At 50.4% G+C, this 17,826-nt stretch overlaps 1 protein-coding gene and 1 non-coding gene across 5 annotated transcripts in view; one reads left to right on the forward strand and one right to left on the reverse strand.

Annotated features, from left to right (window-relative positions):
- Window positions 1-17,826, reverse strand: part of LOC126545015 (uncharacterized) — a 466,980-nt gene that overhangs the window by 80,832 nt on the left and 368,322 nt on the right. The window lies entirely within an intron of this gene.
- Window positions 12-84, forward strand: TRNAS-CGA (transfer RNA serine (anticodon CGA)). The gene has a single exon. It is a non-coding gene; the product is annotated as a tRNA-Ser (tRNA).

Genomic DNA, 17,826 nt, shown 5'->3' on the forward strand with positions numbered 1-17,826 from the left:
GGGAAAACGACGCCGCGGTAGCTCAATTGGTAGAGCATCGCACGCGAAATGCGAAGGTTGTGGGTTCGGTTCCCACCTGCGGCAAGTTGTTTTTTCACCTACTTTAATTTCCATTGATTTATCGTTTCTTTATTTCATTTATTAAAGCACAAGTAATTTCCCCTATGTTGTCCGTGGTGTCAGTGTGTGTTGGCTTCTTCTGACATGACTAATAAAAATTCGGCCCCTCGGTTAACCCCCTTTCTTCTCGTTGATATATATATATATATATATATATATATATAGAGAGAGAGAGAGAGAGAGAGAGAGAGCAACTTCGCTGTTTCCTTTACTACATAATCAGTAAAACAAAAAAAAAGGAGCCTCAGCACAAACCACACGGCAGCTGTTTTTCTGTTACGACAGGTTCTCCCAGCAAATTCTATGTGGCGAGGTTTACGCATATGTGCCCAGCGTACGCCATGCGACGGCGCTCCAGATGCTCATGTAATGTGCTTTCGTTATAACACACGCTTTAACTTAAACGTGTTGAAGTGGCTTGAAATGAACGGTGGGCCTACTATCCCGGCTATTTTTTCTTCCGTTTCCGTCCGTCCATACAAAACAGTGCCGTCACTTTTTCAGTATAGGGTCGACGGAGTCTCGCATTATATGCATTATAGTGGAAATTGCAATCGGCATTGCTGAAGGGTAATGTGCATGTGTCCCATGTTGTAAAGAGCACGTTTTTCGCACGTGCACACGTGAGAGCATATGTATACGCTATATTTATCGCGCAATGGCAGTTAAACACACACACACACGTACACACACACACACACACACACACACACAAAGAGAAACAGTTTAAAGATAAGCAACACATGTGAGCGCAGTAAACAAGCCGAAACAGAAACAGCCGAAACAAGCAGAGCGTCGCAGCTCGGCCGACTCTTCCTAGCAATACACAAAACTACGACTCAAGGCTCTAGTAATTTCCGGTGTGAAGCTTGAGAAGACCTACGCACACGATCGACACAAAAGCGACGTCAGCAAAAATAATCCTTCCACTTTTAACACTGCCGACGCACTTTACAAATTGCGAACACTTCCAGGGTCGCACATGTACTTAACTCGGCTAGCGCAACATCCTCGAAGAAAGATTCACTGTTTGTTTTTGTTTTCTCACTTTCTACAGAATACACTGCAGCAATGGCGAACGGGCCTTTGTTGCAACGTCCTCGAAAGCAATGCGATGCTGTCGTGCTGGCCTTGCAGCTAGCGAGAAAAACGGAGTGTAAAAAATTCCAACGCCAAATTCTTGCAGCTTGGCGGAAACTGGAGGGGTAAGCTGCCAAAACATGCAATAATAGAGCCACCAAAGAAAAATCGCAATTTCGACCTGAAGGCAAAACTGCATCGATTCGGGATAGCAACTTAGTGGGCAGCTAGCTATACGAAGTAAAGATAGTAGTTTGATCGGCCGCATAAGCTTGTAAGCACAGACACACCGACTAAATGAACAAGCGTGGTTTCACGCGCGCATAAACAAACCTGCACACATCTCACTCGACGAGCGCGGAAACTCGCTGTCGAAACGTTGCAGTGAGCAAACGCGGCGAGAGCAGCGAGCGAATTGACCTTCATGCAGTCGCTCCCAACAACGCGTACTCGGTCGCCAAAGCACAGCGTAGCGCGGACCCTGCACCCGTCGCAGATGGCTTTGGAGATAGTGGCCGCCCGGAGTAGAAAGCGCCTCCCTCCCCTACCCTCCCCACGAAGCCTTGCGCGCTTCCTCCCCGCTTTCGTCCGTTGCGTGCGCCAGATGGAGCCGCGATCGCCGCCGGCTCACTCTCGCACGCTTTCACTCGCACAGGGAGCCTACGGCGCGCGGCGGTTACTTTATCGCCCTTGGACTTTTTACGAACCTCACGGCGACGCCGACGGCAGAAATGCGCCTGGAGTGTCCATACAACTGCTATCGCAATAAACGCAAACCCAGACATTGAAGCAAGGCACTGCCTTCATGAATTCTCCGGTACAATTCTGTGAAAGTTATCCACTCGTGTTGAGAAATAAATCAGCGGTATAATTTTCTGAGCTCTCGAAAAACACAAGGACGGCTTACAACTGGCCAGCACGCTCATATCGTTAGTTACCAGCGCCTGGTCGGCGCGCAGTCCCGAGCCACTCCTATCGGGAGAGCCAACGGGCGAAGCAAAATTGGTTCTAGAAATTTGAAGGAACACAAGGGCCCCACCAGTTTCAGCTAAACGGAACTGTCCTCATCGATTGTGGTGGTGTCTATGGCAATTTCTACAGCCTCGAACCGACTAGGACGGAAGTGTGCTTTGTTAATACAGATCACTTTACCTAGCTTCAGATATTTTGTTTTCCGTTTATCTACGTGTTATCAGGAATACATCCTACGAGTAATGGGGTAATTAAAGCTAAAATCAACCAAATAAATATTGCACCGACATACTTTATTCCATCCGGCCGATTATCCGATAAGGTTCCACACTTCAGCAATAGCACAGAGGAAGTAGTCGATGGCTCCGCGTTATTTTTCTGTCTTTATCGACTGGAATTTTGTATGACGTTCGCGTTAATTCAAGCACGTCGGCGTTTTCGCAATGCGCCCCCGTCAACTGCCGCTGCCGAGAACGAAGCCTGCGACCTTGCTTTGAGCAGCACGTAGTCGTAACCCCTGAGCTGCCGCTGCCACAGAAGTGTATGCAGTAGAAGCGTTTAGAAGGGTACAAACAGCGTAGTGCGTGTAGTGGCTGTCTACAAACCTCGTAACGACTATGTAAGTTTTTGTGACAGCTCCTGCGAACACTTCCGCGGATTCATTTGTTTCGCAGTTTCACCAACAGTTTTAGTAATACGCATGTGAAAGGTCAGAAAAGAAAGGAAGAAAATGCTGTCGTCGTCAGACGCTCGCGTTGGACTTCATGCGCAGCGTCTTTTCTTTCTGTGCCGGTGCAATCGTCTGTCCTACACCAAGGGACCCGATTTCAGCCAAGGGAGTACGCCGGATCCCCGCAGTATACGAGTGAGAGAGAAAAAAAAAAAGCGGGGTGGGAAAGGAAGTCGATCGCGGAAGCGCCGTCTAGCACCCGACCCTCGCCGCACACAAGCGGACGCCGACGGAGTGGTCTCGCAAAATTCTCGCGCCGTTCCGAACAAGGAAACAAGCAAACTCGCTCGTTCGAGTGCCACGCGCACGAAACTCATCGGCCAGGAGGCAACCGCCGCTAAACGGGAGCATACATAATTCATGGCCAGAACAGAGGGATAATGATTTCCAGTATACTGCGGCGCTTGAAAGTGAGGTCAGCCGAGAGGCGTCAATATGGCCCCTTTGAAAAAAAAAGAAAAAGAAACGACGAGCGTTATTCAAACAGGAAGGGGAGTGTGTCCCGCGGCGAACGAAAAAGGGGTGAGCTCTCGCGTGCGTCTGCAGCGACTTTCGTTCTGGGGAAGGGGAAGAGGTTCAGGGAAAGAAAGACCTCTCGGCATTGTTTGGACGGCCCCATCAGCGGGGCTCACAACGCGATGGCCGGCGAATGCATTATTTCGCCGAACTCTGCCATTTGGTGTGAGTCGCCATAGGCTACGTTGTATTCCACTCAATTTTCACAGACGTTCATTTTCTAGCTTCTTGACTTTTGCTGCACATCTGCTCAGCTACCGTGTTTCCGTAAAAGAGCTAAAAGTTGATCGGCATGAAAACATCTGCTTGTATGGAAGAAATGGCCGAACTGCGGGTCAATGCCTCTGGAATTGAAAAACACGAAGTTGGGCGACAGTAACAGAGGAACTCACTATATAAGGAATTATAAAGAAACAATAGAACAAGCTTAAGCTCACGCTGGCAAAGCCATTGTGGAATTCCCTCAGCATTTGTCAGGGATAACACGGTGAACAAAAAGAAGGCTTTATAGGAAAAAGGACCAAACAGAAGACCCGGTTGCATTTTAGCGCGAAAGCAGACACCACGTGCGAAGTTGCCCGCGCAATTCGTGATGTAGCTGCTGGTGCTGTTAAGTAAAAACGTAAAGCAAAAAAAAAAAAAAAACCATGGAAATAACGAAATTCAATGACTGTGCCGCCTCCTTCCGTGCGAATCGGACTGGAAACACTAAAGCAAAATTTTACGGCACTGCCGCTGACGTTCAAATTACGTTAATTTTCTACTTCCCTTTGGTTCTAAGACCTCGCCTAAGACCTCGCTAACAGCTGCATATTGGATAATACAAACTATTCAGTGCACACTATTTATGAATAACACCACGCTATACAGATCCCTAAACTCGTCAATGGGACGCGGAAACCCGCTCAAGCAGCACCCGATATTTGCAGATTCAACAAGCACACTCCTATACAAAGCATGCAATAGAAACACTACGAAGAACACGACATCAGCCGGCAAAAGCCTGCACAAAGCGTTCCCGGTGCCTCCTGTTCCTGATTTGCTCCGCTGCACACGTACAGGTGGGCGCTGTTATGGCGAATCTCACCGCCCGTGAGGTGTTTCATTGCAATTAACCTCTGCAGTGCAAGAATATTCACGTTTTACCAAAAGGACAGGAACAGGTCACGAAAAACAGGCCCTAGAGCTTGTGCTAGGTTACTGTGTTTATAGATACTAAATACTGGGTGTTTAAGTGTCGGCGGTTGTATTATTGTTAAGAATAAAGTATTCGAGGCAAGATTGCATTTATCCTGTTCAATATTTATTATATAGCAGCAGCTGACGTCAAATTGTATGTGTGAATCGACAATGAGCTCTTTAAAAGGTCGTTACTCACTAACCAGCTTTTAACGAACCACTTGAACGCATATGCTGCATCGCGAAACAGGAAGCCGATCAACGGTCCAGCCAACCGTAGTCAATTCCGGGATAAAACTGACTTCATTCTACGCTTATGCACCTATATATAACTGGAAATTCAGGACTGCAGTCTAAACTTGGCATCGCGAAGTTTCCAGTGCACTCCGGAATTTCAGTTTCTGCGTCTGAAATCCGAATAAGTTCATTTCTCTTCCGGGTGAGCCTGTGGTCCGTGCGCTTTTTCTCACAGTTACTCACACGGCGTCTACAGCGAATTCCGCGACTGATTTAGTGGACGAATATCGCGCGCGCACGCACACACACGCACACACACACACACACACACACACACACACACACACACACACACACACACGCGCGCGCACGCACACACACACGCACGCGCACGCACACACACGTACACACACACACACACAGCATTCTTAGAGCCGAACAATGTTTAGCATGTGCGACAAGGCTACCCTACCCTCTCGGTAAGCGTTCACCTCGTGGATATTCTTCACTTAAGTATATAAACAGGTTTACATGTATTCCGACTCCCTGTTGTTACGTTTCGCCTACAACGCGCGGTAATGCCGGCGCGGATGCAACGGACGCCGGGGCTTCGTTCAAAGCGGCGGACATTTTGGCCCGTTCGACGCCGCCGCAACGCCTCCCCGCCAAGCGTGTCCAGGCGTGTTTCAGTGCCACGTGTCTTCGTGTGTGCGTGTGTGTGTGTGTGCCCACGCTTGTCAAAGCGCGGCAGCCGGGGAGCGGAGCTCCCCAAGTGAGGTGCCAGGAGGTCTGTCCGTCGGCGGGTTGGCGATGCGTCACTACACTCGGCTCACCATGTCTCTCGGCTCGACCGTGCGCGCCGTCGTGGGCTCATGCTCCGCCGTCGCGTGGGCTCATCCCGTGACCTTCCTTCTGGCCCGCGACGCCGAGAGTATAAGAGCAGCTGTCCCCGGACGCCAGGGGAGAGGCTCCAATTTGTACTGTTGAGTTACGTGCTCTCCCGTCTCTCCACTTCGGTCGAACTGACCGGCCGCTCTTTTGCTATGTTAGAATAAACAAGTTGTTCTGTTACCAGTCTTCTCTTGCTTTGCCGGGACCTTCGGATGCTTCCAGTGCCCCAGGCCGCCAGGCCAACGCTACCTTTGGGGCTTGCGACCCATTGGTAATAACGGGCGTCAGCACCGAGACCCCAACAGCTGGTTGCCAGCGGTCAGATCGCGACAACGGAGGCCAGCAGCGAAGAGATGCGGTTGACTGTATGCTGAGCAGCACAACGACCATCCGGGAGCAGTGCAACGAGCCCTGTGTGATGACTGGTTGCCTGCAGCGGAACGACTGCGCGGAATTCTTGGCTGCGAGGTTTGGTGAGTGCGGGACTTTCTTCTTCTGAGTTTTGCCAGGCTTTTGTTAGTGTCAGAAACAGAGCTGGTAATTGTGGTTGTCGTTGCTGCCGGGTTAGTTTGCGGCAAGACAATAGTAGGCAGTAGAGAAAGCAGCATTCAGAGCAGCCATGGATTTGAAGTCGTTGCGCAAACCAAAATTGCTGGAGCTTGCAAGAGAGTTGGGTCTGGATGTCTCAGACAAACTCAGAAAACCAGAACTGCTAAGGGCTATTCTTGAGTTAGAAGCTGAGGATGACGAGCTGTCGGAATGCCTTGAGACCATTGAGGAGAGGGAGACGGCAAAAAGACAGGAGCGTGAACTTAAAGAACAGAAAGAGAAAGATGAGCGCGAACGTAAAGAACAGATAGAACGAGAGCAACAAGAGAAAGAAAGAGAGCGCGACCGTCAACACGCTTTGGAAATGAAGCGTCTCGAGTTAGAGATGGAACGCGCTCGTAATGGAAGTCAGGCACACGGTGCAGGAGAACGAGTATTGTTCAAAATGACTGACCTGATGCGGCCGTTTAAGCTTGGAGAGGACATTGGTTTGTTCCTGGTTAACTTTGAGCGAACGTGCGAGAAGCAGGGGTTCTCTCGGGAAACGTGGCCACAGCGCTTGCTCACTTTGCTACCCGGCGAGGCGGCCGACGTAGTCGCTCGCTTGGAGAGAGAGGAGGCAGAGGATTTCGACAAAGTGAAATCGAGTCTGCTAAAAAAGTACCGGCTGTCAGCGGAGGCGTTCCGTCGGAAGTTTCGGGAAAATGAGAAAGGCAAAAGTGAGTCATATACAGAGTTTGCGTACAGGCTTATGTCAAACATGCAGGAGTGGCTCAAAGAAGAGAAAGCGTTTGGTGACCACGAGAAAGTTCTGCAGTGTTTCGGGCTAGAACAGTTTTATAGTCGGTTACCTGATAACGTGCGGTACTGGGTCTTGGATAGGCCAGACGTTAGTACGGTGGCTAGAGCCGCTGAGTTAGCCGAGGAGTTTGTGACGCGTCGGGCTCGCGGAGCTAAGGACGGTCAAAAGGGTGAATTTGGCTCCAAGTTTGAGAGGCCAAAGTTCACACCCATGAGAGCAAAGGGGGACACACGTAGTTCGGATGCAAGTGAAAGCAGTCCGACCGAACGTACGGAGACGGCGGCAACCGAAGCCGAACGCAGAAAGCGGTTCGAGACGAGGCAAGCGCGCGTTTGTTATACGTGCCAGAAGCCGGGTCACTTTTCGGCGCAGTGTCCAGAAACAAAAACAAAAGTCGTGTTTTTGTCTTTATGCAGCACTGACGAGAACATGAAGCTTCTCGAGCCTTACATGCGAGACCTCCTCGTGAACGGGAAAGAGTGCCGAGTGCTTCGCGATTCCGCAGCTACAATGGATGTAGTTCACCCCTCTTACGTAGAACCCGATATGTTCACGGGCGAGTGCGCATGGATCAAGCAAGCAGTGGAAGCTCATAGCGTGTGTCTGCCGGTAGCAAAAGTGCTTATTGAAGGACCTTTCGGAGCACTTGAGACGGAGGCCGCAGTGTCATCTATGCTGCCCCCCCAGTACCCGTACTTATTTTCGAACAGGTCCGATCACCTCCTGCGCGAGAAGGGGCTTTTGTTTGGTGAGGCTAGCGTTCAGGCCTTAACCAGATCGAAGGTTCGGGAGCTCGCTGCAAAGGCGGTAGTTGCGGGGCCGACGTTGTTGAACGATGAGAAAGGGTCAGAGGCGCAGCAAGCTGGTATTCAGAGCACGCCCGAACGGAATAAAATTGAGCCTGTATCGTTAAAGGCACCAGATACTGGAGAGGAAATTCCCGATGCGGGAAAGTTAGAAGAGCTTCCGGTCGAGCTTCCGGGACTAGGCTCAGTGACGAACAGGAAAGACACCGATCAAGTCATTAGTGACTTAATAAGTAAAGCATCGCTGTCGCCTGAGCAGAAAACCGAACTACACCAGCTCTTACAAGAGTTTCAAGGTCTGTTCTCTGAGAGGCCTGGTAGGACTTCTGTCCTTACTCATGACATAGAACTTACCTCCCCAGAGCCAGTACGATCCAAGGCGTACCGGGTGTCACCCCGCCAGAGCGATATTATGGAGGCTGAGGTAAAGAAAATGCTACAGCTCGGTGTTATTGAAGCGGGTGAGAGTGATTATACCTCCCCTTTGATTTTAGTTGAGGTACCGGGCAAGGAACCTCGTCCTTGCGTCGACTACCGCAGGCTTAATTCCATCACTAAGGATCAAATTTATCCGATCCCTAACATCGAGGAGCGCCTTGAGAGAGTGAGTAGCGCTCAGTTTATTTCCACCCTAGATCTTGTCAGGGGTTATTGGCAGGTTCCACTTACAGAAGAGGCTAGTAGGTATGCGGCGTTCATTTCACCAATGGGGACATTCCGTCCTAAAGTTTTGAGTTTTGGTTTGAAGAACGCGCCATACTGCTTTTCGAGCCTCATGGATAAAGTGTTGCGGGGACAGCAAGAATTCGCTTTACCGTATCTAGACGATGTAGCGATATTCTCCGCATCCTGGCCTGAGCATATGGCGCACTTGCGGGCAGTGCTAACCCGCCTGCGCGATGCGGGCTTGACAGTCAAGGCTCCCAAGTGCCAGTTAGCACAGGCCGAGGTTGTCTACCTCGGACACGTGATTGGTCGGGGTCGTCGCCGCCCCTCTGAAATAAAGGTGGCCGCTGTGCGAGACTTCCCGCAACCGCGCACGAAGACCGATATTCGGTCGTTCTTAGGTGTCGCCGGCTACTATCAGAGGTACATCCCCAGGTACTCTGATATCGCGGCTCCCTGACGGATGCTCTAAGAAAGACAGAGCCGCAAACAGTCGTCTGGGATGAGACAAAGGAAAGAGCTTTTAGCGCCCTAAAGAGCGCCCTAACAAGCCAGCCTGTGCTACGATCGCCCGACTACACAAAAGGGTTCGTTGTTCAGTGTGATGCTAGTGAGCGAGGCATGGGCGTTGTACTGTGCCAACGGGAAAATGGAGAAGTAGAACACCCCGTCCTGTATGCTAGTCGTAAGCTGACGAGTCGTGAGCAGGCGTATAGCGCCACCGAGAAAGAGTGTGCGTGTATCGTGTGGGCCGTTCAGAAATTGTCATGTTACCTAGCTGGCTCGAGGTTTATCATTGAGACGGATCACTGCCCTCTCCAATGGCTGCAGACCATCTCTCCCAAAAATGGCCGCCTCCTGCGCTGGAGCCTCGCTTTGCAACAATATTCCTTTGAGGTGCGTTACAAAAAGGGGAGTCTCAACGGTAACGCCGATGGCTTAAGTCGAAGCCCCTAACGTGGGAATCAGCCTCAAAATTGCTTGTTACTGATGTTTTTCTTCCTGAGGCAGGATTTTTAACCTATTGCTTTCGTGTAGTGTTTCAAAGTGATGATGTGCTTTCTAGTGCAATTTTCCGATTTGTGGACGCGTTCTGAGTGCTGCTAAACTACTGTAAGGAATTAGGCAGCAGTATAAAAGGGGAAAGAGCCTGGCAGGGCTTAGTGAGGGTTGTGCCGTGCTTGCTGACTGAGCGGTTGACTTTCAGGCGTGGTTCTAACGCTTGCCGGAAACGAGAACAAAAATGTCAACTCTCCCGAAGTCACTTTGCAGTGCCCTGTGTGAACCTGAACGTGAGAACGAGGCCTTCTCTGTGCGCTGCGCTCAAGAAACGCCAAAGGACGCCCGACTTCGGTTATGAGCATCATCGAGCGACATCCCTCCGGACAGCGGATGCAGTCCCCTGACCATCGGGATCTCCTTCCCCCGGCGGGGCGGTCTGTTACGTTTCGCCTACAACGCGCGGTAATGCCGGCGCGGATGCAACGGACGCCGGGGCTTCGTTCAAAGCGGCGGACATTTTGGCCCGTTCGACGCCGCCGCAACGCCTCCCCGCCAAGCGTGTCCAGGCGTGTTTCAGTGCCACGTGTCTTCGTGTGTGCGTGTGTGTGTGTGTGCCCACGCTTGTCAAAGCGCGGCAGCCGGGGAGCGGAGCTCCCCAAGTGAGGTGCCAGGAGGTCTGTCCGTCGGCGGGTTGGCGATGCGTCACTACACTCGGCTCACCATGTCTCTCGGCTCGACCGTGCGCGCCGTCGTGGGCTCATGCTCCGCCGTCGCGTGGGCTCATCCCGTGACCTTCCTTCTGGCCCGCGACGCCGAGAGTATAAGAGCAGCTGTCCCCGGACGCCAGGGGAGAGGCTCCAATTTGTACTGTTGAGTTACGTGCTCTCCCGTCTCTCCACTTCGGTCGAACTGACCGGCCGCTCTTTTGCTATGTTAGAATAAACAAGTTGTTCTGTTACCAGTCTTCTCTTGCTTTGCCGGGACCTTCGGATGCTTCCAGTGCCCCAGGCCGCCAGGCCAACGCTACCTTTGGGGCTTGCGACCCATTGGCAATAACGGGCGTCAGCACCGAGACCCCAACACTGTATCATCACCGGACTTCGGTGTCGGTAACGCGTCATACAATGGGAGCTTCAAAGCATGTGCACGAGATGGCGCCACGTTTGCGGCGTTCTTGCTTCTGCGCACTCCTGCTTTCGTTTTTTCCTGCAGCTGTGCTCGCCTCAAATTCGAAATACAATACAGGCGTTATCGAAGTATTGGTCTCACGTTCCCACAATTTGAAACATTTGGAGTTGTACAGACGCTGCCTTATAGCAATCCGGTTGTGCCTGCGTACCACAAACAGCCACTATAATGACGGTTTCGGCATTCACGAACCTAAGCAGGCGGGATGTGAGAGCGGCGAAATGTGACAATCAAGCAAGTCTTTCGAAAGCGCGAACGCAAGGCCTTCATTCTACTTGACCTACGAACGATCGAGCGCTGCGGTATGCCACAGATGGAACGGAAAAAATGCCATTTCCATAAGTACCAGCGTAGCTGTGCGCTAGTAAAGTCGTTCACCGGAGCTCCCGGAGGGCAAAAGGACGTCACAACATGTTTCTTTCTCTTCTTTTTTTTCTATCATGAAGGTCACACCCAAGGGTAGATGCTTCATTGGAGAAATCGGTCGTTGCACGCGTTGAACAGGTGTCGCAACCTTTCTCCCGTCTCAAGCTGGCACGTCGATTAAGAGGCTCGGGAAGAATACTCGCGCTGTCGCGTTCGAGATGAAGCCGTTATTTAACACTACAAAGAAAATAAAATGTAGAAATCGCACGCTAACGCTTTACATTGGATCCTTTCAGATTTTTTTATTTTTATTTAGAGTATTCAGTGCATTGACCTCCGATACATATTTGTTCATTCAGAGAACAAGATCCTGCTTAAGAGGCCTGTCGTGCGTGGTCAATGGGCTAATACACCTTCAAAGCATGACTGCCGTGACGTACTTCCGGCCCCTGCAATCGCTTCCATTGCACACAGTACAAAAAACGGAGATTGGAGATTAATAGTGGCCTCTGTTACACTGAGATAGCCGCCGCAGTAGGAAGGGGGTTAAACGCTGCAATGAGGCACCGCTTGTTATAGCCTCGGTATGCTTTCTCTAGAACGACACAGTATATTAAACAAATAGAATATGGATCACTAGATTTCTGAAGTAAGAACAAAGTCAGCGTGCGGTCGCCTCCTTAAAATACAACGCGCACTAAGCAACCCTGTACAGTTAGCTACATTAATTATGGTTGCATTGTACATTCGCGTCTCCCGACGTTTTGATTCTTTCCTTAATTAACGTCCCCCGGACATCTGTGTCATCCGGCAACTGAATGTATCGCTCCAGTGCAAAAACTTCTGGGGTATTATATTTACTTTTCCCTTAGGACAACCATCTATAAATAACGAATTAAATTTATATTACCGGAGACACCGAAATGGCAATGAACTTGCTGCGCACCGAACGATGTTGAGAGCAACGAACTCAGTCCTGCACAGCTTCTTACAGGGTGAGGGTTGCGGAAGATCTTTTAAGGTCAATGAAATGCTGCACTTATCACACTAGGAACAAAGTGCTGGCAGCATCTCTTGCAAGAACAACTGCTCGCCGTCAGATTAGCTACGTGCCACATTAATTCAATTTCTGAGCGTACGCGCAGTCCCGGAATGAGTAAATCATATGTCTGCTTTAGACCTCAGAGGGGCGAGCATATACTTCTATAAGGGAGTAGATTCACTCATATTCCTTAAAGGGAGAGTAGTTAAATCAGTCCTGCAGTCTTGAAGTTTACGCCCTTTGTTTCGTATCTTGTACCGCAACGATAATTGTCGGCTGTCTAGCCCGCTATTCCTTTCTTCAACGCTGCTGCGAGCCCGCTACTTCCAAGTCACGAACGGCTTGCGCGTTATCAGCGTCACACGGTATTATCGACAGGAAAGTAGCGAGCGGCGAGTTTTCAAGAAAGGAAACGCAAGCTAGGCAGATGACGATTATTGTTGTGGGGCAAGATAAGCCCCCAAGGGGGTAAACTTCTTTAAAGAGTGGGTGCTTGGGAGAGTACACTCTAATTCCAGGGAGTCGAAATGTACTCCTTTTAGGGAGTGTACAAGCCTATACTGCCCGCAGGAGGAGTTGTCAGCCTTCTCTATGTTATCAGAGCACGCGAAATGCTTACATCTATTCGGAAGTTCGCTAAAAACGCATTGCGCGCGAAGGCCAAGTAAACAAAACACCAACGACTGTCGGCAATCCAAGTAAGGATAGGAAATACAGTACGTGGACAACCGCAGGGGCTTTCTGTAGACCCTTGCTTTCGCGGTGTGTGTTCTGATATACGCTGCATACCTGTATAAATTAGCAGCGTCATTTGTACGGTTACACTAATTAATAATCCAGCATGCAAAAGGCCATCGACTACTAGTCGTAAAAGTTCCTTAGTATTCAGGTCTTATGTAACTTGAACATTCATTCTACTCTATGGAGAATATATTCTATCTGCATGACGCCGACATGCACACTCACTTGTGACATACGAGCCTGCAGGACTTAATGCCATAATTAAGCTGCAACGAGATAGCGCATAAATACCAGCGAAGTGACGACGACGCACATTGTAGTAATGTCCGACGTAATGAATGTTGGTGCTGAAAGCAAAAGTGATGATTAAGCGGGACTTTTCAGACAACAAGGCAAACCGACGGGTTGGATTTAAGAGCAAGGGCTGCGGCACTGACAGCCTGCTCCTAGGGTGCGACGATACGTCAACCACGCAGTACTATTCGAATTGCATGCGCAGTGAAAGGACACCGAGTGCTACTTTGTCTGCGTGACGCCTGAGCCCTTCTCAGCTGCAATTGAACTGACATACCGTGTACTGTTAATTACTCCGGAGCTACTGTCGAGATCTCGCTGAGCGACAGTGCAATCACACATGTAGCGGGCGTTTGCAGGCCGGGCTGCAAATGCTTGGTGCGTTCGAACAAAGTGGTGAGTCATACAACGCGAATTCATATCGATATCATAGGTTCGACGAGTGCACGGCTTTAGACTGCAACAGCTTACATGGCTCTAGACGGCACCAAGGCCTGTGCTGCACGCTTACCCAGGCATTGTAGTCATTTATTCTACATCTTTAGATTACAGGGACTGTGAGAAAGGCGACACACCAAGCAAAGCTTGTAAAAATAAAATTAGGCCATCACTCTATTTGATCAAAACCGAGAAACCGGTGCTCCGGCTGATGCCTTGGCCGCTCCGACGACGATACTGAGCCGGGCGATCAGAAAGGACTATCCGAATGTGCGCCGGAGCATCCTTTTTCTACCATCACAACAAGATCGGCCTAATGGAATCGCTTTGGAGAGCTTTAAACGACCGTCCGAAAATGCCATAAGTACAACCGCGTAGTCACCAAGCCTATAATATCGATATGAATTCGAGCTGTGTGACTCACCACTTTGTTTGAACGCTCCCAGCGTTTGCAGCTAGGCCTGCAAACACCCGCTACACGAGTGATTGCACTGTAGTGATCACTGTAGCGATTGCACTGTCGTTGAGCAAGAATTCGACAGTATCTCCGGAGTAATCAGCATTACATGGCATGTCATTTCAGTTTCCGCCGATCGCAGCTGACAACTCGGGTGTTACACAGACAAAGTATAACTCGGTGTCACAAGCAATTGCGTCACGTCCGCCATTCGTGCCGTTGCCACGTTCGTAGCAACAATGACCTCTGTAGCGCGCGGACGCGTGAAGCTTTCGATGCCGCAATTCAGAAGTTAACGTTTCACAGTTCACAGTTAATGTTTCCGAGCATATATTCAAATAAAGTTTATTGTTATCCGGGCGCGAGTGAAGATATAGGTTGTGCGACGAAATTTCACAGGTGAAAAATGAGCCCTGCCGCGTTCCTTTCGTCACGTACAAAAATGATTACGCTGAGACACAATCAGGCGCAAGGAGAAATGGGAAAGTGCACAAATTGCGAAGAAAAACGCAAGCATATTAACGAAAACGAGAGTGCCCTGTTCACTTCCTTCCCATTGTCCCCGTAACTTTGACCGAGTTGTTCCTTTTCGTTCTGCCAATTACGTGCAGCCTTTATCAAACGTTTCGAAGCTACCCTTCACGCGACCATACGAATGGCCGTGGGCCGCGTTTCGGGGCTTTTACAGAGCGTCCGCTGCTGCCAACTTCAGTCGAGCAAGCAGCGCTGCCGCAGTCAATTTACGCGTCTTCGAACGCGACAATGAGAGCATTTCAGGGGCTCAAGAACACGCGACGCGACGACCGGTCCGGTCACGTGTGTGGTGGCAATTGACTTAAACGATTCTACCGGCACAGCCAGCATCCCTACCCTTCCGATGAAAGAAAAAAGAAAAATCGTTTTGGCTAGATAGATCTCGCTTCGAACTCACCCACGCATGAGGCCACAGAAATGATCAAACGGGCGCCATTTTTGTTTGTTTTCAGCGTCTTCGTCGCTGCCGCAGCAAAGGGGGAACCGATTGCCGCCGACCGCCGTTGCCTTCCGTGTTGGGCGGAACGACGTCGTCCCGTATCGCCCACCGCGTCCGGCCACTGGGTCCGCCTGCTCTTCTTCTCGGACGCGCGAGTCCTTGACTCGCCGTCGCATGGGAAAAACTGGACCGCAAGGCCGAGCCGGCGCCAATTGAAAGCAGCTCCCAAGACAGACCGACAGACACGGACCGGCGCAGAGCAGACGCACGCACAAACCGATCCGCAGCACAACGGCAGTGAAGCGTACGCAAGGATACACCCCGCAAGGTCTCTCCGCAACGCGAACACCGAACCGCATGCGAGATAGAGCGGCGAGCCGAGAGGCGAAACGGAGAAAACTGCTACAAGGGCGGCGGCGTAACTAATTCAAGGATGTCGAAAACACCCTTCCTTCATAGTGGAGAGAGGGGGGAGTCTTAGCTGGGCGCATCTTATCTCGGTGCGCTGAAAAGAATGAGAGCGCGCACAAGACGGGCGGCGAAAAAGAATCGGCGGTGGCAGTGGTGGAGATAAGGTGACGCGCAGCTTGACGTTCCCTGGACGAGCACTTAAGAACGAAGGGGAACGGCGCGCGGCGATTAGCAGCAGTCATACTGATACGCATACGCGCGCGCGTGCGGACACACACACACACACTCCCACGCGGTCCACGCGTTCGTCTTAAAGCGAGCGATAGCAAACGCTACCGCACCTTCGCTTCTACCCTATCTACATTTTTTTTCACTGCTCGGTCACTCCCTTTCATGCACTGCTTTACGCGCTCTTGCTGCGCCGCACGAGAGTGGACTCCACGGACGTCAAGGTCTCCATTGTACGAGAGGCGAATTCGTCGAAAGCGTGCCGATGATGAGATGACACACGGACTGCGACCTTTGAAGGCTCGGAGATCCGTACAGGCAGTCGAGATAAGTTATCGGGAGTGTTATAAGTTTGAGGGAGGAGGGAGCTCTCTTGCAGAACGGGGGTTCCGGGTGCCCGAATTCGTGAAACCGTTCCCGTGCGTACCACTCCCAGTTCCACATACATAGAAGGGCGCAGCACTCGTCAACAGTGTTCACGGTCGCCAGATCATCGTCGTATCCGACAACGGCGGCTTTTCTTTATGCGCTTGTTATTCGTAGAACGCGTTTCATTGAGCGTATATCGATCGCGCAAACCACCTTTGTCTATACCATTAGCTTCGACTCACACTACGTGGCCATGAAATATCACGTTAATGGGAATGACAGTACAAAATGAAACTAAGTGCTGGATTATGCTTTGACGTTTCGATCTAAGCCCCATTCCCAGTTCACAAGTTTTCGATGACCAAAAGACAGGAAATATTAAACAAAAAAAAGAGAAAGAAGCCACAGCGCCTATTGGCGGTATGCGACAGCGACCTGGTCAGTTAAATGGCCTTAATTATACAGTGGCCTTACTGCTTAAAAGTTCGTCACCTCACGATATTCATTCACTTGTCAAAGTAAAAACCCTGCTTCCTAAAATCAGCTCCTTTTCTTTGAAGTACGGTGCTCTTTAGCGGATGCCTTTTCTTGCGGATAGATAAATAAATGTTAGGCTCTAGTTTGCTCAGAAGAACCACACAAATCAAAGGGCCAAACAAAAGAAACGCTGCAACTGGTTCTTTTTTCGAGCGGTCAAACCAGCAAGTTAAATATCGCGAAATTAGTTAATCCCAGCGACACAAAAGCGACCGCCTATATGTATTAAGAAAAAGCGTAACGTACCTTGCCAACGAACTGCACGAAGACGCACTTTGCAAAACACGCATGCTGACGAGAATAAAAAAAGGGGAGGGCGTAACGCGTGCTGACAGGTGAGGGGGCGTTCCGAAGACCGCGAGTGCAGCGGCAAAAAAACAAACAAGAATACCGATTCCGTGACGCCAGGACTTCCAGTCGTACGTCGAACAATACCCTTTCCATCACGCACAAGTGACAGCCTCACAGGCGCGGCGACAGTGGGAGATGCGGTCACAGAACGCGCAGCTGTGCAAAATCGTGGATCAAGAAACAGTCACCTCTTGCCTGCATTATATCTTTATTTTTAATATTCTGCGCAATAACAATCGCAGGTCAATGCAAGCCCATAGGGTCGAACAGAAGGGCAGAACACGGAAACTATTCCCTAGCTATTCCGCCTATGCCTTAGCAGCGCCGTCGCGGTGCCCGTCCTTCTTCCCCGTCTCCTCCTCTCTAATAATAAAAAAAAATGTTAGAGCATTTTATAAATACGAAGCTTTAGACAAACGTTTCGGGACGCTGCATGCAAAACGCGCCGAGCCATCGGAGTTTTTTTTTTTTTTACTTTAGGAACGAGAAAGGGGGAGGGGCATGCGCTTACATGCTCTCCCTCTCCTACGCTGAGCGGGCGCGAGGAGGAGAGTATACACGCACTCTAGGAAAGAGTGGGGGATGCGAGGGGGGAGTGGAGTGTTCGGAAGAGCTCTAGCGAACGCAAGCCGTTTGTACACGCGACTTCCTTAACATTTACAATAGCGGACAGAGGCGATTCAGCATTCAGAAATACCGCCAGCAGCCTTTCCATATAAGCGGAACCTAACGCTCCTGCGTTGGCGGCCTATCGACTGTTCCCGTGCGCCAGCCATTTGTGCTCACGATTGCCTAAAACTCACAAATAGCGGAGAGACGTAACAGGATACAAAAGTGTCTCCCTAAGCGAATAACCTAACGCTGATGCAGTTTTCTGTTGC

Source organism: Dermacentor andersoni, chromosome 3 (genome assembly GCF_023375885.2).
Source record: "Dermacentor andersoni chromosome 3, qqDerAnde1_hic_scaffold, whole genome shotgun sequence".
NCBI classification, from domain to species: domain Eukaryota; kingdom Metazoa; phylum Arthropoda; class Arachnida; order Ixodida; family Ixodidae; genus Dermacentor; species Dermacentor andersoni.